This window comes from Triticum aestivum, chromosome 5D (genome assembly GCF_018294505.1).
Source record: "Triticum aestivum cultivar Chinese Spring chromosome 5D, IWGSC CS RefSeq v2.1, whole genome shotgun sequence".
NCBI classification, from domain to species: domain Eukaryota; kingdom Viridiplantae; phylum Streptophyta; class Magnoliopsida; order Poales; family Poaceae; genus Triticum; species Triticum aestivum.
The window spans coordinates 71327435-71349016 of NC_057808.1; the positions used below are offsets into that span (position 1 = coordinate 71327435).

Below are 21582 nucleotides of genomic sequence, written 5' to 3' on the forward strand. Positions count from 1 at the left end.
AAAAAATACGTGTTGCTGCGGTATAGAGGGAGGGGTGGAAACCGTGGTAAACTCGTCTCCGTGTTTGAGGGGGGGAGTAAGTAGTATATATAGGGCATTATCCATTATTAGGCAACGGTTGTAATGGTAGTAAGAATGACAATCATCTTTGTAGTGGACCTGGGAGTGGCAAGCATAAGGGACGAAGGCGGGGGTAACATGTTGGATGCGATCATACCAGCACTAAAGCACCGGATCCCATCAGAACTCCGAAGTTAAGCGTGCTTGGGCGAGAATAGTACTAGGATGGGTGACCTCCTGGGAAGTCGTCGTGTTGCATTCCCTTTTTAATTATTTTTTGCGCCTCATGACAAACATATCACATGTGCGCGCTATATATTAACCCCGTTATATTATTTTTGACATTTGCGATATGTTTTAGCTCGCTGGTCATTGGTCACGCGTCTAGAGGCGGCTTTGTGGCGCGAGGAGCGCGTTCTGAAAGGGGTAAAAAATACGTGTTGCTGCGGTATAGAGGGAGGGGTGGAAACCATGGTAAACTCGTCTCTGTGTTTGAGGGGGGGAGTAAGTAGTATATATAGGGAATTTTCCATTATTAGGCAACGGTTGTAATGGTAGTAAGAATGACAATCATCTTTGTAGTGGACCTGGGAGTGGCAAGCATAAGGGACGAAGGCGGGGGTAACATGTTGGATGCGATCATAACAGCACTAAAGCACCGGATCCCATCAGAACTCCGAAGTTAAGCGTGCTTGGGCGAGAATAGTACTAGGATGGGTGACCTCCTGGGAAGTCCTCGTGTTGCATTCCCTTTTTAATTATTTTTTGCGCCTCATGACAAACATATCACATGTGCGCGATATATATTAACCCCGTTATATTATTTTTGACATTTGCGATATGTTTTAGCTCGCTGCTCATTGGTCACGCGTCTAGAGGCGGCTTTGTGGCGCGAGGAGCGCGTTCTGGAAGGGGTAAAAAAATACGTGTTGCTGCGGTATAGAGGGAGGGGTGGAAACCGTGGTAAACTCGTCTCCGTGTTTGAGGGGGGGCAGTAAGTAGTATATATAGGGCATTATCCATTATTAGGCAACGGTTGTAATGGTAGTAAGAATGACAATCATCTTTGCAGTGGATCTGGGAGTGGCAAGCATAAGGGACGAAGGCGGGGGTAACATGTTGGATGCGATCATACCAGCACTAAAGCACCGGATCCCATCAGAACTCCGAAGTTAAGCGTGCTTGGGCGAGAGTAGTACTTGGATGGGTGACCTCTTGGGAAGTCCTCGTGTTGCATTCCCTTTTTAATTATTTTTTGCGCCTCATGACAAACATATCACATGTGCGCAATATATATTAACCCCGTTATATTATTTTTGAGATTTGCGATATGTTTTAGCTCGCTGCTCATTGGTCCCGCGTCTAGAGGCGGCTTTGTGGCGCGAGGAGCGCGTTCTGAAAGGGGTAAAAAATACGTGTTGCTGCGGTATAGAGGGAGGGGTGGAAACCGTGGTAAACTCGTCTCCGTGTTTGAGGGGGGGGGTAAGTAGTATATATAGGGCATTATCCATTATTAGGCAACGGTTGTAATGGTAGTAAGAATGACAATCATCTTTGAAGTGGACCTGGGAGTGGCAAGCATAAGGGACGAAGGCGGGGGTAACATGTTGGATGCGATCATACCAGCACTAAAGCACCGGATCCCATCAGAACTCCGAAGTTAAGCGTGCTTGGGCGAGAATAGTACTAGGATGGGTGACCTCCTGGGAAGTCCTCGTGTTGCATTCCCTTTTTAATTATTTTTTGCGCCTCATGACAAACATATCACATGTGCGCGCTATATATTAACCCCGTTATATTATTTTTGACATTTGCGATATGTTTTAGCTCGCTGCTCATTGGTCACGCGTCTAGAGGCGGCTTTTTGGCGCGAGGAGCGCGTTCTGAAAGGGGTAAAAAAATACGTGTTGCTGCGGTATAGCGGGAGGGGTGGAAACCGTGGTAAACTCGTCTCCGTGTTTGAGGGGGGGAGTAAGTAGTATATATAGGGCATTATCCATTATTAGGCAACGGTTGTAATGGTAGTAAGAATGACAATCATCTTTGCAGTGGACCTGGGAGTGGCAAGCATAAGGGACGAAGGCGGGGGTAACATGTTGGATGCGATCATACCAGCACTAAAGCACCGGATCCCATCAGAACTCCGAAGTTAAGCGTGCTTGGGCGAGGGTAGTACTAGGATGTGTGACCTCCTGGGAAGTCCTCGTGTTGCATTCCCTTTTTAATTATTTTTGGCGCCTCATGACAAACATATCACATGTGCGCGGTATATATTAACCCCGTTATATTATTTTTGACATTTGCGATATGTTTTAGCTCGCTGCTCATTGGTCACGCGTCTAGAGGCGGCTTTGTGGCGCGAGGAGCGCGTTCTGAAAGGGGTAAAAAATACGTGTTGCTGCGGTATAGAGGGAGGGGTGGAAACCGTGGTAAACTCGTCTCCGTGTTTGAGGGGGGGAGTAAGTAGTATATATAGGGCATTATCCATTATTAGGCAACGGTTGTAATGGTAGTAAGAATGACAATCATCTTTGCAGTGGACCTGGGAGTGGCAAGCATAAGGGACGAAGGCGGGGGTAACATGTTGGATGCGATCATACCAGCACTAAAGCACCGGATCCCATCAGAACTCCGAAGTTAAGCGTGCTTGGGCGAGGGTAGTACTAGGATGGGTGACCTCCTGGGAAGTCCTCGTGTTGCATTCCCTTTTTAATTATTTTTTGCGCCTCATGACAAACATATCACATGTGCGCGATATATATTAACCCCGTTATATTATTTTTGACATTTGCGATATGTTTTAGCTCGCTGCTCATTGGTCACGCGTCTAGAGGCGGCTTTGTGGCGCGAGGAGCGCGTTCTGAAAGGGGTAAAAAAATACGTGTTGCTGCGGTATAGAGGGAGGGGTGGAAACCGTGGTAAACTCGTCTCCGTGTTTGAGGGGGGGAGTAAGTAGTATATATAGGGCATTATCCATTATTAGGCAACGGTTGTAATGGTAGTAAGAATGACAATCATCTTTGCAGTGGACCTGGGAGTGGCAAGCATAAGGGACGAAGGCGGGGGTAACATGTTGGATGCGATCATACCAGCACTAAAGCATCGGATCCCATCAGAACACCGAAGTTAAGCGTGCTTGGGCGAGAGTAGTACTAGGATGGGTGACCTCCTGGGAAGTCCTCGTGTTGCATTCCCTTTTTAATTATTTTTTGCGCCTCATGACAAACATATCACATGTGCGCGATATATATTAACCCCGTTATATTATTTTTGACATTGGCGATATGTTTTAGCTCGCTGCTCATTGGTCACGCGTCTAGAGGCGGCTTTGTGGCGCGAGGAGCGCGTTCTGAAAGGGGTAAAAAAATACGTGTTGCTGCGGTATAGAGGGAGGGGTGGAAACCGTGGTAAACTCGTCTGCGTGTTTGAGGGGGGGAGTAAGTAGTATATATAGGGCATTATCCATTATTAGGCAACGGTTGTAATGGTAGTAAGAATGACAATCATCTTTGCAGTGGACCTGGGAGTGGCAAGCATAAGGGACGAAGGCGGGGGTAACATGTTGGATGCAATCATACAAGCACTAAAGCACCGGATCCCATCAGAACTACGAAGTTAAGCGTGCTTGGGCGAGAGTAGTACTTGGATGGGTGACCTCTTGGGAAGTCCTCGTGTTGCATTCCCTTTTTAATTATTTTTTGCGCCTCATGACAAACATATCACATGTGCGCAATATATATTAACCCCGTTATATTATTTTTGAGATTTGCGATATGTTTTAGCTCGCTGCTCATTGGTCACGCGTCTAGAGGCGGCTTTGTGGCGCGAGGAGCGCGTTCTGAAAGGGGTAAAAAAATACGTGTTGCTGCGGTATAGAGGGAGGGGTGGAAACCGTGGTAAACTCGTCTCCGTGTTTGAGGGGGGGGGTAAGTAGTATATATAGGGCATTATCCATTATTAGGCAACGGTTGTAATGGTAGTAAGAATGACAATCATCTTTGCAGTGGACCTGGGAGTGGCAAGCATAAGGGACGAAGGCGGGGGTAACATGTTGGATGCGATCATACCAGCACTAAAGCACCGGATCCCATCAGAACTCCGAAGTTAAGCGTGCTTGGGCGAGAATAGTACTAGGATGGGTGACCTCCTGGGAAGTCCTCGTGTTGCATTCCCTTTTTAATTATTTTTTGCGCCTCATGACAAACATATCACATGTGCGCGCTATATATTAACCCCGTTATATTATTTTTGACATTTGCGATATGTTTTAGCTCGCTGCTCATTGGTCACGCGTCTAGAGGCGGCTTTTTGGCGCGAGGAGCGCGTTCTGAAAGGGGTAAAAAAATACGTGTTGCTGCGGTATAGCGGGAGGGGTGGAAACCGTGGTAAACTCGTCTCCGTGTTTGAGGGGGGGAGTAAGTAGTATATATAGGGCATTATCCATTATTAGGCAACGGTTGTAATGGTAGTAATAATGACAATCATCTTTGCAGTGGACCTGGGAGTGGCAAGCATAAGGGACGAAGGCGGGGGTAACATGTTGGATGCGATCATACCAGCACTAAAGCACCGGATCCCATCAGAACTCCGAAGTTAAGCGTGCTTGGGCGAGGGTAGTACTAGGATGTGTGACCTCCTGGGAAGTCCTCGTGTTGCATTCCCTTTTTAATTATTTTTGGCGCCTCATGACAAACATATCACATGTGCGCGGTATATATTAACCCCGTTATATTATTTTTGACATTTGCGATATGTTTTAGCTCGCTGCTCATTGGTCACGCGTCTAGAGGCGGCTTTGTGGCGCGAGGAGCGCGTTCTGAAAGGGGTAAAAAAATACGTGTTGCTGCGGTATAGAGGGAGGGGTGGAAACCGTGGTAAACTCGTCTCCGTGTTTGAGGGGGGGAGTAAGTAGTATATATAGGGAATTTTCCATTATTAGGCAACGGTTGTAATGGTAGTAAGAATGACAATCATCTTTGTAGTGGACCTGGGAGTGGCAAGCATAAGGGACGAAGGCGGGGGTAACATGTTGGATGCGATCATACCAGCATTAAAGCACCGGATCCCATCAGAACTCCGAAGTTAAGCGTGCTTGGGCGAGAATATTACTAGGATGGGTGACCTCTTGGGAAGTCCTCGTGTTGCATTCCCTTTTTAATTTTTTTTGCGCCTCATGACAAACATATCACATGTGCGCGATATATATTAACCCCGTTATATTATTTTTGACATTTGCGATATGTTTTAGCTCGCTGCTCATTGGTCACGCGTCTAGAGGCGGCTTTGTGGCGCGAGGAGCGCGTTCTGGAAGGGGTAAAAAAATACGTGTTGCTGCGGTATAGAGGGAGGGGTGGAAACCGTGGTAAACTCGTCTCCGTGTTTGAGGGGGGGGGGAGTAAGTAGTAAATATAGGGCATTATCCATTATTAGGCAACGGTTGTAATGGTAGTAAGAATGACAATCATCTTTGCAGTGGACCTGGGAGTGGCAAGCATAAGGGACGAAGGCGGGGGTAACATGTTGGATGCGATCATAAAAGCACTAAAGCACCGGATCCCATCAGAACTCCGAAGTTAAGCGTGCTTGGGCGATAGTAGTACTTGGATGGGTGACCTCCTGGGAAGTCCTCGTGTTGCATTCCCTTTTTAATTATTTTTTGCGCCTCATGACAAACATATCACATGTGCGCAATATATATTAACCCCGTTATATTATTTTTGACATTTGCGATATGTTTTAGCTCGCTGCTCATTGGTCACGCGTCTAGAGGCGCCTTTGTGGCGCGAGGAGCGCGTTCTGAAAGGGGTAAAAAAATACGTGTTGCTGCGGTATAGAGGGAGGGGTGGAAACCGTGGTAAACTCGTCTCCGTGTTTGAGGGGGGGGTAAGTAGTATATATAGGGCATTATCCATTATTAGGCAACGGTTGTAATGGTAGTAAGAATGACAATCATCTTTGCAGTGGACCTGGGAGTGGCAAGCATAAGGGACGAAGGCGGGGGTAACATGTTGGATGCGATCATACCAGCACTAAAGCACCGGATCCCATCAGAACTCCGAAGTTAAGCGTGCTTGGGCGAGGGTAGTACTAGGATTGGTGACCCCCTGGGAAGTCCTCGTGTTGCATTCCCTTTTTAATTATTTTTGGCGCCTCATGACAAACATATCACATGTGCGCGGTATATATTAACCCCGTTATATTATTTTTGACATTTGCGATATGTTTTAGCTCGCTGCTCATTGGTCACGCGTCTAGAGGCGGCTTTGTGGCGCGAGGAGCGCGTTCTGAAAGGGGTAAAAAAATACGTGTTGCTGCGGTATAGAGGGAGGGGTGGAAACCGTGGTAAACTCGTCTCCGTGTTTGAGGGGGGGAGTAAGTAGTATATATAGGGAATTTTCCATTATTAGGCAACGGTTGTAATGGTAGTAAGAATGACAATCATCTTTGCAGTGGACCTGGGAGTGGCAAGCATAAGGGACGAAGGCGGGGGTAACATGTTGGATGCGATCATACCAGCACTAAAGCACCGGATCCCATCAGAACTCCGAAGTTAAGCGTGCTTGGGCGAGGGTAGTACTAGGATTGGTGACCTCCTGGGAAGTCCTCGTGTTGCATTCCCTTTTTAATTATTTTTGGCGCCTCATGACAAACATATCACATGTGCGCGGTATATATTAACCCCGTTATATTATTTTTCACATTTGCGATATGTTTTAGCTCCCTGCTCATTGGTCACGCGTCTAGAGGCGGCTTTGTGGCGCGAGGAGCGCGTTCTGAAAGGGGTAAAAAAATACGTGTTGCTGCGGTATAGAGGGAGGGGTGGAAACCGTGGTAAACTCGTCTCCGTGTTTGAGGGGGGGAGTAAGTAGTGTATATAGGGGATTTTCCATTATTAGGCAACGGTTGTAATGGTAGTAAGAATGACAATCATCTTTGTAGTGGACCTGGGAGTGGCAAGCATAAGGGACGAAGGCGGGGGTAACATGTTGGATGCGATCATACCAGCACTAAAGCACCGGATCCCATCAGAACTCCGAAGTTAAGCGTGCTTGGGCGAGAATAGTACTAGGATGGGTGACCTCTTGGGAAGTCCTCGTGTTGCATTCCCTTTTTAATTTTTTTTGCGCCTCATGACAAACATATCACATGTGCGCGATATATATTAACCCCGTTATATTATTTTTGACATTTGCGATATGTTTTAGCTCGCTGCTCATTGGTCACGCGTCTAGAGGCGGCTTTGTGGCGCGAGGAGCGCGTTCTGGAAGGGGTAAAAAAATACGTGTTGCTGCGGTATAGAGGGAGGGGTGGAAACCGTGGTAAACTCGTCTCCGTGTTTGAGGGGGGGGGGAGTAAGTAGTAAATATAGGGCATTATCCATTATTAGGCAACGGTTGTAATGGTAGTAAGAATGACAATCATCTTTGCAGTGGACCTGGGAGTGGCAAGCATAAGGGACGAAGGCGGGGGTAACATGTTGGATGCGATCATACCAGCACTAAAGCACCGGATCCCATCAGAACTCCGAAGTTAAGCGTGCTTGGGCGATAGTAGTACTTGGATGGGTGACCTCCTGGGAAGTCCTCGTGTTGCATTCCCTTTTTAATTATTTTTTGCGCCTCATGACAAACATATCACATGTGCGCAATATATATTAACCCCGTTATATTATTTTTGACATTTGCGATATGTTTTAGCTCGCTGCTCATTGGTCACGCGTCTAGAGGCGCCTTTGTGGCGCGAGGAGCGCGTTCTGAAAGGGGTAAAAAAATACGTGTTGCTGCGGTATAGAGGGAGGGGTGGAAACCGTGGTAAACTCGTCTCCGTGTTTGAGGGGGGGGGTAAGTAGTATATATAGGGCATTATCCATTATTAGGCAACGGTTGTAATGGTAGTAAGAATGACAATCATCTTTGCAGTGGACCTGGGAGTGGCAAGCATAAGGGACGAAGGCGGGGGTAACATGTTGGATGCGATCATACCAGCACTAAAGCACCGAATCCCATCAGAACTCCGAAGTTAAGCGTGCTTGGGCGAGGGTAGTACTAGGATTAGTGACCCCCTGGGAAGTCCTCGTGTTGCATTCCCTTTTTAATTATTTTTGGCGCCTCATGACAAACATATCACATGTGCGCGGTATATATTAACCCCGTTATATTATTTTTGACATTTGCGATATGTTTTAGCTCGCTGCTCATTGGTCACGCGTCTAGAGGCGGCTTTGTGGCGCGAGGAGCGCGTTCTGAAAGGGGTAAAAAAAATACGTGTTGCTGCGGTATAGAGGGAGGGGTGGAAACCGTGGTAAACTCGTCTCCGTGTTTGAGGGGGGGAGTAAGTAGTATATATAGGGAATTTTCCATTATTAGGCAACGGTTGTAATGGTAGTAAGAATGACAATCATCTCTGTAGTGGACCTGGGAGTGGCAAGCATAAGGGACGAAGGCGGGGGTAACATGTTGGATGCGATCATACCAGCACTAAAGCACCGGATCCCATCAGAACTCCGAAGTTAAGCGTGCTTGGGCGAGAATAGTACTAGGATGGGTGACCTCCTGGGAAGTCCTCGTGTTGCATTCCCTTTTTAATTATTTTTTGCGCCTCATGACAAACATATCACATGTGCGCGATATATATTAACCCCGTTATATTATTTTTGACATTTGCGATATGTTTTAGCTCGCTGCTCATTGGTCACGCGTCTAGAGGCGGCTTTGTGGCGCGAGGAGCGCGTTCTGGAAGGGGTAAAAAAATACGTGTTGCTGCGGTATAGAGGGAGGGGTGGAAACCGTGGTAAACTCGTCTCCGTGTTTGAGGTGGGGGGAGTAAGTAGTATATATAGGGCATTATCCATTATTAGGCAACGGTTGTAATGGTAGTAAGAATGACAATCATCTTTGCAGTGGACCTGGGAGTGGCAAGCATAAGGGACGAAGGCGAGGGTAACATGTTGGATGCGATCATACCAGCACTAAAGCACCGGATCCCATCAGAACTCCGAAGTTAAGCGTGCTTGGGCGAGAGTAGTACTTGGATGGGTGACCTCCTGGGAAGTCCTCGTGTTGCATTCCCTTTTTAATTATTTTTTGCGCCTCATGACAAACATATCACATGTGCGCAATATATATTAACCCCGTTATATTATTTTTGACATTTGCGATATGTTTTAGCTCGCTGCTCATTGGTCACGCGTCTAGAGGCGGCTTTGTGGCGCGAGGAGCGCGTTCTGAAAGGGGTAAAAAAATACGTGTTGCTGCGGTATAGAGGGAGGGGTGGAAACCGTGGTAAACTCGTCTCCGTGTTTGAGGGGGGGTAAGTAGTATATATAGGGCATTATCCATTATTAGGCAACGGTTGTAATGGTAGTAAGAATGACAATCATCTTTGCAGTGGACCTGGGAGTGGCAAGCATAAGGGACGAAGGCGGGGGTAACATGTTGGATGCGATCATACCAGCACTAAAGCACCGGATCCCATCAGAACTCCGAAGTTAAGCGTGCTTGGGCGAGGGTAGTACTAGGATTGGTGACCTCCTGGGAAGTCCTCGTGTTGCATTCCCTTTTTAATTATTTTTGGCGCCTCATGACAAACATATCACATGTGCGCGGTATATATTAACCCCGTTATATTATTTTTGACATTTGCGATATGTTTTAGCTCGCTGCTCATTGGTCACGCGTCTAGAGGCGGCTTTGTGGCGCGAGGAGCGCGTTCTGAAAGGGGTAAAAAAATACGTGTTGCTGCGGTATAGAGGGAGGGGTGGAAACCGTGGTAAACTCGTCTCCGTGTTTGAGGGGGGGAGTAAGTAGTATATATAGGGAATTTTCCATTATTAGGCAACGGTTGTAATGGTAGTAAGAATGACAATCATCTTTGTAGTGGACCTGGGAGTGGCAAGCATAAGGGACGAAGGCGGGGGTAACATGTTGGATGCGATCATACCAGCACTAAAGCACCGGATCCCATCAGAACTCCGAAGTTAAGCGTGCTTGGGCGAGAATAGTACTAGGATGGGTGACCTCCTGGGAAGTCCTCGTGTTGCATTCCCTTTTTAATTTTTTTTGCGCCTCATGACAAACATATCACATGTGCGCGATATATATTAACCCCGTTATATTATTTTTGACATTTGCGATTTGTTTTAGCTCGCTGCTCATTGGTCACGCGTCTAGAGGCGGCTTTGTGGCGCGAGGAGCGCGTTCTGGAAGGGGTAAAAAAATACGTGTTGCTGCGGTATAGAGGGAGGGGTGGAAACCGTGGTAAACTCGTCTCCGTGTTTGAGGGGGGGGGGAGTAAGTAGTAAATATAGGGCATTATCCATTATTAGGCAACGGTTGTAATGGTAGTAAGAATGACAATCATCTTTGCAGTGGACCTGGGAGTGGCAAGCATAAGGGACGAAGGCGGGGGTAACATGTTGGATGCGATCATACCAGCACTAAAGCACCGGATCCCATCAGAACTCCGAAGTTAAGTGTGCTTGGGCGATAGTAGTACTTGGATGGGTGACCTCCTGGGAAGTCCTCGTGTTGCATTCCCTTTTTAATTATTTTTTGCGCCTCATGACAAACATATCACATGTGCGCAATATATATTAACCCCGTTATATTATTTTTGACATTTGCGATATGTTTTAGCTCGCTGCTCATTGGTCACGCGTCTAGAGGCGCCTTTGTGGCGCGAGGAGCGCGTTCTGAAAGGGGTAAAAAAATACGTGTTGCTGCGGTATAGAGGGAGGGGTGGAAACCGTGGTAAACTCGTCTCCGTGTTTGAGGGGGGGTAAGTAGTATATATAGGGCATTATCCATTATTAGGCAACGGTTGTAATGGTAGTAAGAATGACAATCATCTTTGCAGTGGACCTGGGAGTGGCAAGCATAAGGGACGAAGGCGGGGGTAACATGTTGGATGCGATCATACCAGCACTAAAGCACCGGATCCCATCAGAACTCCGAAGTTAAGCGTGCTTGGGCGAGGGTAGTACTAGGATTGGTGACCCCCTGGGAAGTCCTCATGTTGCATTCCCTTTTTAATTATTTTTGGCGCCTCATGACAAACATATCACATGTGCGCGGTATATATTAACCCCGTTATATTATTTTTGACATTTGCGATATGTTTTAGCTCGCTGCTCATTGTTCACGCGTCTAGAGGCGGCTTTGTGGCGCGAGGAGCGCGTTCTGAAAGGGGTAAAAAAATACGTGTTGCTGCGGTATAGAGGGAGGGGTGGAAACCGTGGTAAACTCGTCTCCGTGTTTGAGGGGGGGAGTAAGTAGTATATATAGGGAATTTTCCATTATTAGGCAACGGTTGTAATGGTAGTAAGAATGACAATCATCTTTGTAGTGGACCTGGGAGTGGCAAGCATAAGGGACGAAGGCGGGGGTAACATGTTGGATGCGATCATACCAGCACTAAAGCACCGGATCCCATCAGAACTCCGAAGTTAAGTGTGCTTGGGCGAGAATAGTACTAGGATGGGTGACCTCCTGGGAAGTCCTCGTGTTGCATTCCCTTTTTAATTATTTTTTGCGCCTCATGACAAACATATCACATGTGCGCGATATATATTAACCCCGTTATATTATTTTTGACATTTGCGATATGTTTTAGCTCGCTGCTCATTGGTCACGCGTCTAGAGGCGGCTTTGTGGCGCGAGGAGCGCGTTCTGGAAGGGGTAAAAAAATACGTGTTGCTGCGGTATAGAGGGAGGGGTGGAAACCGTGGTAAACTCGTCTCCGTGTTTGAGGTGGGGGGAGTAAGTAGTATATATAGGGCATTATCCATTATTAGGCAACGGTTGTAATGGTAGTAAGAATGACAATCATCTTTGCAGTGGACCTGGGAGTGGCAAGCATAAGGGACGAAGGCGAGGGTAACATGTTGGATGCGATCATACCAGCACTAAAGCACCGGATCCCATCAGAACTCCGAAGTTAAGCGTGCTTGGGCGAGAGTAGTACTTGGATGGGTGACCTCCTGGGAAGTCCTCGTGTTGCATTCCCTTTTTAATTATTTTTTGCGCCTCATGACAAACATATCACATGTGCGCAATATATATTAACCCCGTTATATTATTTTTGACATTTGCGATATGTTTTAGCTCGCTGCTCATTGGTCACGCGTCTAGAGGCGGCTTTGTGGCGCGAGGAGCGCGTTCTGAAAGGGGTAAAAAAATACGTGTTGCTGCGGTATAGAGGGAGGGGTGGAAACCGTGGTAAACTCGTCTCCGTGTTTGAGGGGGGGTAAGTAGTATATATAGGGCATTATCCATTATTAGGCAACGGTTGTAATGGTAGTAAGAATGACAATCATCTTTGCAGTGGACCTGGGAGTGGCAAGCATAAGGGACGAAGGCGGGGGTAACATGTTGGATGCGATCATACCAGCACTAAAGCACCGGATCCCATCAGAACTCCGAAGTTAAGCGTGCTTGGGCGAGGGTAGTACTAGGATTGGTGACCTCCTGGGAAGTCCTCGTGTTGCATTCCCTTTTTAATTATTTTTGGCGCCTCATGACAAACATATCACATGTGCGCGGTATATATTAACCCCGTTATATTATTTTTGACATTTGCGATATGTTTTAGCTCGCTGCTCATTGGTCACGCGTCTAGAGGCGGCTTTGTGGCGCGAGGAGCGCGTTCTGAAAGGGGTAAAAAAATACGTGTTGCTGCGGTATAGAGGGAGGGGTGGAAACCGTGGTAAACTCGTCTCCGTGTTTGAGGGGGGGAGTAAGTAGTATATATAGGGAATTTTCCATTATTAGGCAACGGTTGTAATGGTAGTAAGAATGACAATCATCTTTGTAGTGGACCTGGGAGTGGCAAGCATAAGGGACGAAGGCGGGGGTAACATGTTGGATGCGATCATACCAGCACTAAAGCACCGGATCCCATCAGAACTCCGAAGTTAAGCGTGCTTGGGCGAGAATAGTACTAGGATGGGTGACCTCCTGGGAAGTCCTCGTGTTGCATTCCCTTTTTAATTATTTTTTGCGCCTCATGACAAACATATCACATGTGCGCGATATATATTAACCCCGTTATATTATTTTTGACATTTGCGATATGTTTTAGCTCGCTGCTCATTGGTCACGCGTCTAGAGGCGGCTTTGTGGCGCGAGGAGCGCGTTCTGGAAGGGGTAAAAAAATACGTGTTGCTGCGGTATAGAGGGAGGGGTGGAAACCGTGGTAAACTCGTCTCCGTGTTTGAGGTGGGGGGAGTAAGTAGTATATATAGGGCATTATCCATTATTAGGCAACGGTTGTAATGGTAGTAAGAATGACAATCATCTTTGCAGTGGACCTGGGAGTGGCAAGCATAAGGGACGAAGGCGAGGGTAACATGTTGGATGCGATCATACCAGCACTAAAGCACCGGATCCCATCAGAACTCCGAAGTTAAGCGTGCTTGGGCGAGAGTAGTACTTGGATGGGTGACCTCCTGGGAAGTCCTCGTGTTGCATTCCCTTTTTAATTATTTTTTGCGCCTCATGACAAACATATCACATGTGCGCGATATATATTAACCCCGTTATATTATTTTTGACATTTGCGATATGTTTTAGCTCGCTGCTCATTGGTCACGCGTCTAGAGGCGGCTTTGTGGCGCGAGGAGCGCGTTCTGAAAGGGGTAAAAAAAATACGTGTTGCTGCGGTATAGAGGGAGGGGTGGAAACCGTGGTAAACTCGTCTCTGTGTTTGAGGGGGGGAGTAAGTAGTATATATAGGGCATTATCCATTATTAGGCAACGGTTGTAATGGTAGTAAGAATGACAATCATCTTTGCAGTGGACCTGGGAGTGGCAAGCATAAGGGACGAAGGCGGGGGTAACATGTTGGATGCGATCAAACCAGCACTAAAGCACCGGATCCCATCAGAACTACGAAGTTAAGCGTGCTTGGGCGAGAGTAGTACTTGGATGGGTGACCTCTTGGGAAGTCCTTGTGTTGCATTCCCTTTTTAATTATTTTTTGCGCCTCATGACAAACATATCACATGTGCGCAATATATATTAACCCCGTTATATTATTTTTGAGATTTGCGATATGTTTTAGCTCGCTGCTCATTGGTCACGCGTCTAGAGGCGGCTTTGTGGCGCGAGGAGCGCGTTCTGAAAGGGGTAAAAAATACATGTTGCTGGGGTATAGAGGGAGGGGTGGAAACCGTGGTAAACTCGTCTCCGTGTTTGAGGGGGGGGGTAAGTAGTATATATAGGGCATTATCCATTATTAGGCAACGGTTGTAATGGTAGTAAGAATGACAATCATCTTTGTAGTGGACCTGGGAGTGGCAAGCATAAGGGACGAAGGCGGGGGTAACATGTTGGATGCGATCATACCAGCACTAAAGCACCGGATCCCATCAGAACTCCGAAGTTAAGCGTGCTTGGGCGAGAATAGTACTAGGATGGGTGACCTCCAGGGAAGTCCTCGTGTTGCATTCCCTTTTTAATTATTTTTTGCGCCTCATGACAAACATATCACATGTACGCGCTATATATTAACCCCGTTATATTATTTTTGACATTTGCGATATGTTTTAGCTCGCTGCTCATTGGTCACGCGTCTAGAGGCGGCTTTTTGGCGCGAGGAGCGCGTTCTGAAAGGGGTAAAAAAATACGTGTTGCTGCGGTATAGAGGGAGGGGTGGAAACCGTGGTAAACTCGTCTCCGTGTTTGAGGGGGGGGGGGTAAGTAGTATATATAGGGCATTATCCATTATTAGGCAAGGGTTGTAATGGTAGTAAGATAGACAATCATCTTTGCAGTGGACCTGGGAGTGGCAAGCATAAGGGACGAAGGCGGGGGTAACATGTTGGATGCGATCATACCAGCACTAAAGCACCGGATCCCATCAGAACTCCGAAGTTAAGCGTGCTTGGGCGAGGGTAGTACTAGGATGTGTGACCTCCTCGGAAGTCCTCGTGTTGCATTCCCTTTTTAATTGTTTTTGGCGCCTCATGACAAACATATCACATGTGCGCGGTATATATTAACCCCGTTATATTATTTTTGACATTTGCGATATGTTTTAGCTCGCTGCTCATTGGTCACGCGTCTAGAGGCGGCTTTGTGGCGCGAGGAGCGCGTTCTGAAAGGGGTAAAAATATACGTGTTGCTGCGGTATAGAGGGAGGGGTGGAAACCGTGGTAAACTCGTCTCCGTGTTTGAGGGGGGGAGTAAGTAGTATATATAGGGCATTATCCATTATTAGGCAACGGTTGTAATGGTAGTAAGAATGACAATCATCTTTGCAGTGGACCTGGGAGTGGCAAGCATAAGGGACGAAGGCGGGGGTAACATGTTGGATGCGATCATACCAGCACTAAAGCACCGGATCCCATCAGAACTCCGAAGTTAAGCGTGCTTGGGCGAGGGTAGTACTAGGATGGGTGACCTCCTGGGAAGTCCTCGTGTTGCATTCCCTTTTTAATTATTTTTTGCGCCTCATGACAAACATATCACATGTGCGCGATATATATTAACCCCGTTATATTATTTTTGACATTTGCGACATGTTTTAGCTCGCTGCTCATTGGTCACGCGTCTAGAGGAGGCTGTGTGGCACGAGGAGCGCGTTCTGAAAGGGGTAAAAAAATACGTGTTGCTGCGGTATAGAGGGAGGGGTGGAAACCGTGGTAAACTCGTCTCCGTGTTTGAGGGGGGGGGAGTAAGTAGTATATATAGGGCATTATCCATTATTAGGCAACGGTTGTAATGGTAGTAAGAATGACAATCATCTTTGCAGTGGACCTGGGAGTGGCAAGCATAAGGGACGAAGGCGGGGGTAACATGTTGGATGCGATCATACCAGCACTAAAGCACCGGATCCCATCAGAACTCCGAAGTTAAGCGTGCTTGGGCGAGGGTAGTACTTGGATGGGTGACCTCCTGGGAAGTCCTCGTGTTGCATTCCCTTTTTAATTATTTTTTGCGCCTCATGACAAACATATCACATGTGGGTAATATATATTAACCCCGTTATATTATTTTTGACATTTGCGATATGTTTTAGCTCGCTGCTCATTGGTCACGCGTCTAGAGGCGGCTTTGTGGCGCGAGGAGCGCGTTCTGGAAGGGGTAAAAAAATACGTGTTGCTGCGGTATAGAGGGAGGGGTGGAAACCGTGGTAAACTCGTCTCCGTGTTTGAGGGGGGGGGGAGTAAGTAGTATATATAGGGCATTATCCATTATTAGGCAACGGTTGTAATGGTAGTAAGAATGACAATCATCTTTGAAGTGGACCTGGGAGTGGCAAGCATAAGGGACGAAGGCGGGGGTAACATGTTGGATGCGATCATACCAGCACTAAAGCACCGGATCCCATCAGAACTCCGAAGTTAAGCGTGCTTGGGCGAGAGTAGTACTTGGATGGGTGACCTCCTGGGAAGTCCTTGTGTTGCATTCCCTTTTTAATTATTTTTTGCGCCTCATGACAAACATATCACATGTGCGCAATATATATTAACCCCGTTATATTATTTTTGACATTTGCGATATGTTTTAGCTCGCTGCTCATTGGTCACGCATCTAGAGGAGGCTGTGTGGCGCGAGGAGCGCGTTCTGAAAGGGGTAAAAAAATACGTGTTGCTGCGGTATAGAGGGAGGGGTGGAAACCGTGGTAAACTCGTCTCCGTGTTTGAGGGGGGGGGGTAAGTAGTATATATAGGGCATTATCCATTATTAGGCAACGGTTGTAATGGTAGTAAGAATGACAATCATCTTTGCAGTGGACCTGGGAGTGGCAAGCATAAGGGACGAAGGCGGGGGTAACATGTTGGATGCGATCATACCAGCACTAAAGCACCGGATCCCATCAGAACTCCGAAGTTAAGGGTGCTTGGGCGAGGGTAGTACTAGGATGGGTGACCTCCTGGGAAGTCCTCGTGTTGCATTCCCTTTTTAATTATTTTTTGCGCCTCATGACAAACATATCACATGTGCGCGATATATATTAACCCTGTTATATTATTTTTGACATTTGCGATATGTTTTAGCTCGCTGCTCATTGGTCACGCGTCTAGAGGCGGCTTTGTGGCGCGAGGAGCGCGTTCTGAAAGGGGTAAAAAAATACGTGTTGCTGCGGTATACAGGGAGGGGTGGAAAGCGTGGTAAACTCGTCTCCGTGTTTGAGGGGGGGAGTAAGTAGTATATATAGGGCATTATCCATTATTAGGCAACAGTTGTAATGGTAGTAAGAATGACAATCATCTTTGCAGTGGACCTGGGAGTGGCAAGCATAAGGGACGAAGGCGGGGGTAAGATGTTGGATGCTTTCATACCAGCACTAAAGCACCGGATCCCATCAGAACTCCGAAGTTAAGCGTGCTTGGGCGAGAGTAGTACTTGGATGGGTGACCTCCTGGGAAGTCCTCGTGTTGCATTCCCTTTTTAATTATTTTTTGCGCCTCATGACAAACATATCACATGTGCGCAATATATATTAACCCCGTTATATTATTTTTGAGATTTGCGATATGTTTTAGCTCGCTGCTCATTGGTCACGCGTCTCGAGGTGGCTTTGTGGCGCGAGGAGCGCGTTCTGAAAGGGGTAAAAAAATACGTGTTGCTGGGGTATAGAGGGAGGGGTGGAAACCGTGGTAAACTCGTCTCCGTGTTTGAGGGGGGGGGGTAAGTAGTATATATAGGGCATTATCCATTATTAGGCAACGGTTGTAATGGTAGTAAGAATGACAATCATCTTTGCAGTGGACCTGGGAGTGGCAAGCATAAGGGACGAAGGCGGGGGTAACATGTTGGATGCGATCATACCAGCACTAAAGCACCGGATCCCATCAGAACTCCGAAGTTAAGGGTGCTTGGGCGAGGGTAGTACTAGGATGGGTGACCTCCTGGGAAGTCCTCGGGTTGCATTCCCTTTTTAATTATTTTTTGCGCCTCATGACAAACATATCACATGTGCGCGATATATATTAACCCCGTTATATTATTTTTGACATTTGCGATATGTTTTAGCTCGCTGCTCATTGGTCACACGTCTAGAGGCGGCTTTGTGGCGCGAGGAGCGCGTTCTGAAAGGGGTAAAAAAATACGTGTTGCTGCGGTATACAGGGAGGGGTGGAAACCGTGGTAAACTCGTCTCCGTGTTTGAGGGGGGGAGTAAGTAGTATATATAGGGCATTATCCATTATTAGGCAACAGTTGTAATGGTAGTAAGAATGACAATCATCTTTGCAGTGGACCTGGGAGTGGCAAGCATAAGGGACGAAGGCGGGGGTAACATGTTGGATGCTTTCATACCAGCACTAAAGCACCGGATCCCATCAGAACTCCGAAGTTAAGCGTGCTTGGGCGAGAGTAGTACTTGGATGGGTGACCTCCTGGGAAGTCCTCGTGTTGCATTCCCTTTTTAATTATTTTTTGCGCCTCATGACAAACATATCACATGTGCGCAATATATATTAACCCCGTTATATTATTTTTGACATTTGCGATATGTTTTAGCTCGCTGCTCATTGGTCACGCGTCTAGAGGCGGCTTTGTGGCGCGAGGAGCGCGTTCTGAAAGGGGTAAAAAAATACGTGTTGCTGGGGTATAGAGGGAGGGGTGGAAACCGTGGTAAACTCGTCTCCGTGTTTGAGGGGGGGGGGTAAGTAGTATATATAGGGCATTATCCATTATTAGGCAACGGTTGTAATGGTAGTAAGAATGACAATCATCTTTGCAGTGGACCTGGGAGTGGCAAGCATAAGGGACGAAGGCGGGGGTAACATGTTGGATGCGATCATACCAGCACTAAAGCACCAGATCCCATCAGAACTCCGAAATTAAGGGTGCTTGGGCGAGGGTAGTACTAGGATGGGTGACCTCCTGGGAAGTCCTCGTGTTGCATTCCCTTTTTAATTATTTTTTGCGCCTCATGACAAACATATCACATGTGCGCGATATATATTAACCCCGTTATATTATTTTTGACATTTGCGATATGTTTTAGCTCGCTGCTCATTGGTCACGCGTCTAGAGGCGGCTTTGTGGCGCGAGGAGCGCGTTCTGAAAGGGGTAAAAAAATACGTGTTGCTGCGGTATACAGGGAGGGGTGGAAACCGTGGTAAACTCGTCTCCGTGTTTGAGGGGGGAGTAAGTAGTATATATAGGGCATTATCCATTATTAGGCAACGGTTGTAATGGTAGTAAGAATGACAATCATCTTTGCAGTGGACCTGGGAGTGGCAAGCATAAGGGACGAAGGCGGGGGTAACATGTTGGATGCGATCATACCAGCACTAAAGCACCGGATCCCATCAGAACTCCGAAGTTAAGCGTGCTTGGGCGAGAGTAGTACTTGGATGGGTGACCTCCTGGGAAGTCCTCGTGTTGCATTCCCTTTTTAATTATTTTTTGCGCCTCATGACAAACATATCACATGTGCGCAATATATATTAACCCCGTTATATTATTTTTGACATTTGCGATATGTTTTAGCTCGCTGCTCATTGGTCACGCGTCTAGAGGCGGCTTTGTGGCGCGAGGAGCGCGTTCTGAAAGGGGTAAAAAAATACGTGTTGCTGGGGTATAGAGGGAGGGGTGGAAACCGTGGTAAACTCATCTCCGTGTTTGAGGGGGGGGGTAAGTAGTATATATAGGGCATTATCCATTATTAGGCAACGGTTGTAATGGTAGTAAGAATGACAATCATCTTTGCAGTGGACCTGGGAGTGGCAAGCATAAGGGACGAAGGCGGGGGTAACATGTTGGATGCGATCATACCAGCACTAAAGCATCGGATCCCATCAGAACCCCGAAGTTAAGCGTGCTTGGGCGAGGGTAGTACTAGGATGGGTGACCTCCTGGGAAGTCCTCGTGTTGCATTCCCTTTTTAATTATTTTTGGCGCCTCATGACAAACATATCACATGTGCGCGATATATATTAACCCCGTTATATTATTTTTGACATTTGCGATATGTTTTAGCTCGCTGCTCATTGGTCACGCGTCTAGAGGCGGCTTTGTGGCGCAAGGAGCGCGTTCTGAAAGGGGTAAAAAAATACGTGTTGCTGGGGTATAGAGGGAGGGGTGGAAACCGTGGTAAACTCGTCTCCGTGTTTGAGGGGGGGGGTAAGTAGTATATATAGGGCATTATCCATTATTAGGCAACGGTTGTAATGGTAGTAAGAATGACAATCATCTTTGCAGTGGACCTGGGAGTGGCAAGCATAAGGGACGAAGGCGGGGGTAACATGTTGGATGCGATCATACCAGCACTAAAGCACCGGATCCCATCAGAACTCCGAAGTTAAGGGTGCTTGGGCGAGGGTAGTACTAGGATGGGTGACCTCCTGGGAAGTCCTCGTGTTGCATTCCCTTTTTAATTATTTTTTGCGCCTCATGACAAACATATCACATGTGCGCGATATATATTAACCCCGTTATATTATTTTTGACATTCGCGATATGTTTTAGCTCGCTGCTCATTGGTCACGCGTCTAGAGGCGGCTTTGTGGCGCGAGGAGCGCGTTCTGAAAGGGGTAAAAAAATACGTGTTGCTGCGGTATAGAGGGAGGGGTGGAAACCGTGGTAAACTCGTCTCCGTGTTTGAGGGGGGGAGTAAGTAGTATATATAGGGCATTATCCATTATTAGGCAACGGTTGTAATGGTAGTAAGAATGACAATCATCTTTGCAGTGGACCTGGGAGTTGCAAGCATAAGGGACGAAGGCGGGTGTAACATGTTGGATGCGATCATACCAGCACTAAAGCACCGGATCCCATCAGAACTCCGAAGTTAAGTGTGCTTGGGCGAGAGTAGTACTTGGATGGGTGACCTCCTGGGAAGTCCTCGTGTTGCATTCCCTTTTTAATTATTTTTTGCGCCTCATGACAAACATATCACATGTGCGCAATATATATTAACCCCGTTATATTATTTTTGACATTTGCGATATGTTTTAGCTCGCTGCTCATTGGTCACGCGTCTAGAGGCGGCTTTGTGGCGCGAGGAGCGCGTTCTGAAAGGGGTAAAAAAATACGTGTTGCTGGGGTATAGAGGGAGGGGTGGAAACCGTGGTAAACTCGTCTCCGTGTTTGAGGGGGGGGGGTAAGTAGTATATATAGGGCATTATCCATTATTAGGCAACGGTTGTAATGGTAGTAAGAATGACAATCATCTTTGCAGTGGACCTGGGAGTGGCAAGCATAAGGGACGAAGGCGGGGGTAACATGTTGGATGCGATCATACCAGCACTAAAGCACCGGATCCCATCAGAACTCCGAAGATAAGGGTGCTTGGGCGAGGGTAGTACTAGGATGGGTGACCTCCTGGGAAGTCCTCGTGTTGCATTCCCTTTTTAATTATTTTTTGCGCCTCATGACAAACATATCACATGTGCGCGATATATATTAACCCCGTTATATTATTTTTGACATTCGCGATATGTTTTAGCTCGCTGCTCATTCGTCACGCGTCTAGAGGCGGCTTTGTGGCGCGAGGAGCGCGTTCTGAAAGGGGTAAAAAAATACGTGTTGCTGCGGTATAGAGGGAGGGGTGGAAACCGTGGTAAAC

At 47.2% G+C, this 21582-nt stretch overlaps 44 non-coding genes across 44 annotated transcripts; all 44 read left to right on the plus strand.

Moving 5' to 3' along the window:
* The first annotated feature begins 203 nt into the window (after nucleotides 1-203).
* LOC123126581 (5S ribosomal RNA) lies at nucleotides 204-322 on the plus strand. Its single transcript, XR_006461816.1, has one exon. It is a non-coding gene; the product is annotated as a 5S ribosomal RNA (ribosomal RNA).
* A 369-nt stretch (nucleotides 323-691) lies between these two features.
* LOC123126592 (5S ribosomal RNA) lies at nucleotides 692-810 on the plus strand. Its single transcript, XR_006461826.1, has one exon. It is a non-coding gene; the product is annotated as a 5S ribosomal RNA (ribosomal RNA).
* A 371-nt stretch (nucleotides 811-1181) lies between these two features.
* On the plus strand, nucleotides 1182-1300 carry LOC123126856 (5S ribosomal RNA). The gene has a single exon (XR_006462067.1). It is a non-coding gene; the product is annotated as a 5S ribosomal RNA (ribosomal RNA).
* A 369-nt stretch (nucleotides 1301-1669) lies between these two features.
* Nucleotides 1670-1788, plus strand: LOC123126801 (5S ribosomal RNA). The gene has a single exon (XR_006462018.1). It is a non-coding gene; the product is annotated as a 5S ribosomal RNA (ribosomal RNA).
* Nucleotides 1789-2158: 370 nt separating this feature from the next.
* LOC123126558 (5S ribosomal RNA) lies at nucleotides 2159-2277 on the plus strand. The gene has a single exon (XR_006461794.1). It is a non-coding gene; the product is annotated as a 5S ribosomal RNA (ribosomal RNA).
* Nucleotides 2278-2646: 369 nt separating this feature from the next.
* On the plus strand, nucleotides 2647-2765 carry LOC123126796 (5S ribosomal RNA). The gene has a single exon (XR_006462015.1). It is a non-coding gene; the product is annotated as a 5S ribosomal RNA (ribosomal RNA).
* A 370-nt stretch (nucleotides 2766-3135) lies between these two features.
* LOC123126641 (5S ribosomal RNA) lies at nucleotides 3136-3254 on the plus strand. The gene has a single exon (XR_006461873.1). It is a non-coding gene; the product is annotated as a 5S ribosomal RNA (ribosomal RNA).
* A 370-nt stretch (nucleotides 3255-3624) lies between these two features.
* On the plus strand, nucleotides 3625-3743 carry LOC123126710 (5S ribosomal RNA). The gene has a single exon (XR_006461935.1). It is a non-coding gene; the product is annotated as a 5S ribosomal RNA (ribosomal RNA).
* A 370-nt stretch (nucleotides 3744-4113) lies between these two features.
* LOC123126809 (5S ribosomal RNA) lies at nucleotides 4114-4232 on the plus strand. Its single transcript, XR_006462025.1, has one exon. It is a non-coding gene; the product is annotated as a 5S ribosomal RNA (ribosomal RNA).
* A 370-nt stretch (nucleotides 4233-4602) lies between these two features.
* LOC123126559 (5S ribosomal RNA) lies at nucleotides 4603-4721 on the plus strand. Its single transcript, XR_006461795.1, has one exon. It is a non-coding gene; the product is annotated as a 5S ribosomal RNA (ribosomal RNA).
* A 370-nt stretch (nucleotides 4722-5091) lies between these two features.
* On the plus strand, nucleotides 5092-5210 carry LOC123126627 (5S ribosomal RNA). The gene has a single exon (XR_006461859.1). It is a non-coding gene; the product is annotated as a 5S ribosomal RNA (ribosomal RNA).
* Nucleotides 5211-5582: 372 nt separating this feature from the next.
* LOC123126743 (5S ribosomal RNA) lies at nucleotides 5583-5701 on the plus strand. The gene has a single exon (XR_006461967.1). It is a non-coding gene; the product is annotated as a 5S ribosomal RNA (ribosomal RNA).
* Nucleotides 5702-6070: 369 nt separating this feature from the next.
* Nucleotides 6071-6189, plus strand: LOC123126578 (5S ribosomal RNA). Its single transcript, XR_006461813.1, has one exon. It is a non-coding gene; the product is annotated as a 5S ribosomal RNA (ribosomal RNA).
* A 370-nt stretch (nucleotides 6190-6559) lies between these two features.
* Nucleotides 6560-6678, plus strand: LOC123126566 (5S ribosomal RNA). Its single transcript, XR_006461802.1, has one exon. It is a non-coding gene; the product is annotated as a 5S ribosomal RNA (ribosomal RNA).
* Nucleotides 6679-7048: 370 nt separating this feature from the next.
* LOC123126903 (5S ribosomal RNA) lies at nucleotides 7049-7167 on the plus strand. Its single transcript, XR_006462109.1, has one exon. It is a non-coding gene; the product is annotated as a 5S ribosomal RNA (ribosomal RNA).
* A 372-nt stretch (nucleotides 7168-7539) lies between these two features.
* LOC123126584 (5S ribosomal RNA) lies at nucleotides 7540-7658 on the plus strand. The gene has a single exon (XR_006461819.1). It is a non-coding gene; the product is annotated as a 5S ribosomal RNA (ribosomal RNA).
* A 370-nt stretch (nucleotides 7659-8028) lies between these two features.
* Nucleotides 8029-8147, plus strand: LOC123126729 (5S ribosomal RNA). Its single transcript, XR_006461954.1, has one exon. It is a non-coding gene; the product is annotated as a 5S ribosomal RNA (ribosomal RNA).
* Nucleotides 8148-8518: 371 nt separating this feature from the next.
* On the plus strand, nucleotides 8519-8637 carry LOC123126821 (5S ribosomal RNA). Its single transcript, XR_006462034.1, has one exon. It is a non-coding gene; the product is annotated as a 5S ribosomal RNA (ribosomal RNA).
* A 372-nt stretch (nucleotides 8638-9009) lies between these two features.
* Nucleotides 9010-9128, plus strand: LOC123126667 (5S ribosomal RNA). Its single transcript, XR_006461896.1, has one exon. It is a non-coding gene; the product is annotated as a 5S ribosomal RNA (ribosomal RNA).
* A 368-nt stretch (nucleotides 9129-9496) lies between these two features.
* Nucleotides 9497-9615, plus strand: LOC123126567 (5S ribosomal RNA). The gene has a single exon (XR_006461803.1). It is a non-coding gene; the product is annotated as a 5S ribosomal RNA (ribosomal RNA).
* A 370-nt stretch (nucleotides 9616-9985) lies between these two features.
* On the plus strand, nucleotides 9986-10104 carry LOC123126833 (5S ribosomal RNA). The gene has a single exon (XR_006462045.1). It is a non-coding gene; the product is annotated as a 5S ribosomal RNA (ribosomal RNA).
* A 372-nt stretch (nucleotides 10105-10476) lies between these two features.
* Nucleotides 10477-10595, plus strand: LOC123126611 (5S ribosomal RNA). Its single transcript, XR_006461844.1, has one exon. It is a non-coding gene; the product is annotated as a 5S ribosomal RNA (ribosomal RNA).
* Nucleotides 10596-10963: 368 nt separating this feature from the next.
* Nucleotides 10964-11082, plus strand: LOC123126673 (5S ribosomal RNA). Its single transcript, XR_006461901.1, has one exon. It is a non-coding gene; the product is annotated as a 5S ribosomal RNA (ribosomal RNA).
* A 370-nt stretch (nucleotides 11083-11452) lies between these two features.
* Nucleotides 11453-11571, plus strand: LOC123126437 (5S ribosomal RNA). The gene has a single exon (XR_006461685.1). It is a non-coding gene; the product is annotated as a 5S ribosomal RNA (ribosomal RNA).
* A 372-nt stretch (nucleotides 11572-11943) lies between these two features.
* On the plus strand, nucleotides 11944-12062 carry LOC123126678 (5S ribosomal RNA). Its single transcript, XR_006461906.1, has one exon. It is a non-coding gene; the product is annotated as a 5S ribosomal RNA (ribosomal RNA).
* A 368-nt stretch (nucleotides 12063-12430) lies between these two features.
* On the plus strand, nucleotides 12431-12549 carry LOC123126568 (5S ribosomal RNA). The gene has a single exon (XR_006461804.1). It is a non-coding gene; the product is annotated as a 5S ribosomal RNA (ribosomal RNA).
* Nucleotides 12550-12919: 370 nt separating this feature from the next.
* LOC123126845 (5S ribosomal RNA) lies at nucleotides 12920-13038 on the plus strand. Its single transcript, XR_006462056.1, has one exon. It is a non-coding gene; the product is annotated as a 5S ribosomal RNA (ribosomal RNA).
* A 372-nt stretch (nucleotides 13039-13410) lies between these two features.
* Nucleotides 13411-13529, plus strand: LOC123126690 (5S ribosomal RNA). Its single transcript, XR_006461917.1, has one exon. It is a non-coding gene; the product is annotated as a 5S ribosomal RNA (ribosomal RNA).
* A 371-nt stretch (nucleotides 13530-13900) lies between these two features.
* Nucleotides 13901-14019, plus strand: LOC123126689 (5S ribosomal RNA). The gene has a single exon (XR_006461916.1). It is a non-coding gene; the product is annotated as a 5S ribosomal RNA (ribosomal RNA).
* Nucleotides 14020-14388: 369 nt separating this feature from the next.
* On the plus strand, nucleotides 14389-14507 carry LOC123126489 (5S ribosomal RNA). The gene has a single exon (XR_006461729.1). It is a non-coding gene; the product is annotated as a 5S ribosomal RNA (ribosomal RNA).
* Nucleotides 14508-14879: 372 nt separating this feature from the next.
* On the plus strand, nucleotides 14880-14998 carry LOC123126625 (5S ribosomal RNA). The gene has a single exon (XR_006461857.1). It is a non-coding gene; the product is annotated as a 5S ribosomal RNA (ribosomal RNA).
* A 370-nt stretch (nucleotides 14999-15368) lies between these two features.
* LOC123126909 (5S ribosomal RNA) lies at nucleotides 15369-15487 on the plus strand. The gene has a single exon (XR_006462114.1). It is a non-coding gene; the product is annotated as a 5S ribosomal RNA (ribosomal RNA).
* A 372-nt stretch (nucleotides 15488-15859) lies between these two features.
* Nucleotides 15860-15978, plus strand: LOC123126483 (5S ribosomal RNA). Its single transcript, XR_006461723.1, has one exon. It is a non-coding gene; the product is annotated as a 5S ribosomal RNA (ribosomal RNA).
* Nucleotides 15979-16351: 373 nt separating this feature from the next.
* LOC123126927 (5S ribosomal RNA) lies at nucleotides 16352-16470 on the plus strand. Its single transcript, XR_006462130.1, has one exon. It is a non-coding gene; the product is annotated as a 5S ribosomal RNA (ribosomal RNA).
* A 371-nt stretch (nucleotides 16471-16841) lies between these two features.
* LOC123126515 (5S ribosomal RNA) lies at nucleotides 16842-16960 on the plus strand. The gene has a single exon (XR_006461753.1). It is a non-coding gene; the product is annotated as a 5S ribosomal RNA (ribosomal RNA).
* Nucleotides 16961-17330: 370 nt separating this feature from the next.
* Nucleotides 17331-17449, plus strand: LOC123126586 (5S ribosomal RNA). The gene has a single exon (XR_006461821.1). It is a non-coding gene; the product is annotated as a 5S ribosomal RNA (ribosomal RNA).
* Nucleotides 17450-17820: 371 nt separating this feature from the next.
* On the plus strand, nucleotides 17821-17939 carry LOC123126414 (5S ribosomal RNA). The gene has a single exon (XR_006461665.1). It is a non-coding gene; the product is annotated as a 5S ribosomal RNA (ribosomal RNA).
* Nucleotides 17940-18309: 370 nt separating this feature from the next.
* On the plus strand, nucleotides 18310-18428 carry LOC123126587 (5S ribosomal RNA). Its single transcript, XR_006461822.1, has one exon. It is a non-coding gene; the product is annotated as a 5S ribosomal RNA (ribosomal RNA).
* Nucleotides 18429-18799: 371 nt separating this feature from the next.
* On the plus strand, nucleotides 18800-18918 carry LOC123126600 (5S ribosomal RNA). The gene has a single exon (XR_006461834.1). It is a non-coding gene; the product is annotated as a 5S ribosomal RNA (ribosomal RNA).
* Nucleotides 18919-19287: 369 nt separating this feature from the next.
* On the plus strand, nucleotides 19288-19406 carry LOC123126703 (5S ribosomal RNA). Its single transcript, XR_006461928.1, has one exon. It is a non-coding gene; the product is annotated as a 5S ribosomal RNA (ribosomal RNA).
* Nucleotides 19407-19776: 370 nt separating this feature from the next.
* On the plus strand, nucleotides 19777-19895 carry LOC123126602 (5S ribosomal RNA). The gene has a single exon (XR_006461836.1). It is a non-coding gene; the product is annotated as a 5S ribosomal RNA (ribosomal RNA).
* Nucleotides 19896-20265: 370 nt separating this feature from the next.
* LOC123126527 (5S ribosomal RNA) lies at nucleotides 20266-20384 on the plus strand. The gene has a single exon (XR_006461764.1). It is a non-coding gene; the product is annotated as a 5S ribosomal RNA (ribosomal RNA).
* A 370-nt stretch (nucleotides 20385-20754) lies between these two features.
* Nucleotides 20755-20873, plus strand: LOC123126916 (5S ribosomal RNA). The gene has a single exon (XR_006462119.1). It is a non-coding gene; the product is annotated as a 5S ribosomal RNA (ribosomal RNA).
* A 371-nt stretch (nucleotides 20874-21244) lies between these two features.
* LOC123126449 (5S ribosomal RNA) lies at nucleotides 21245-21363 on the plus strand. Its single transcript, XR_006461696.1, has one exon. It is a non-coding gene; the product is annotated as a 5S ribosomal RNA (ribosomal RNA).
* The last annotated feature ends 219 nt before the right edge of the window (nucleotides 21364-21582 follow it).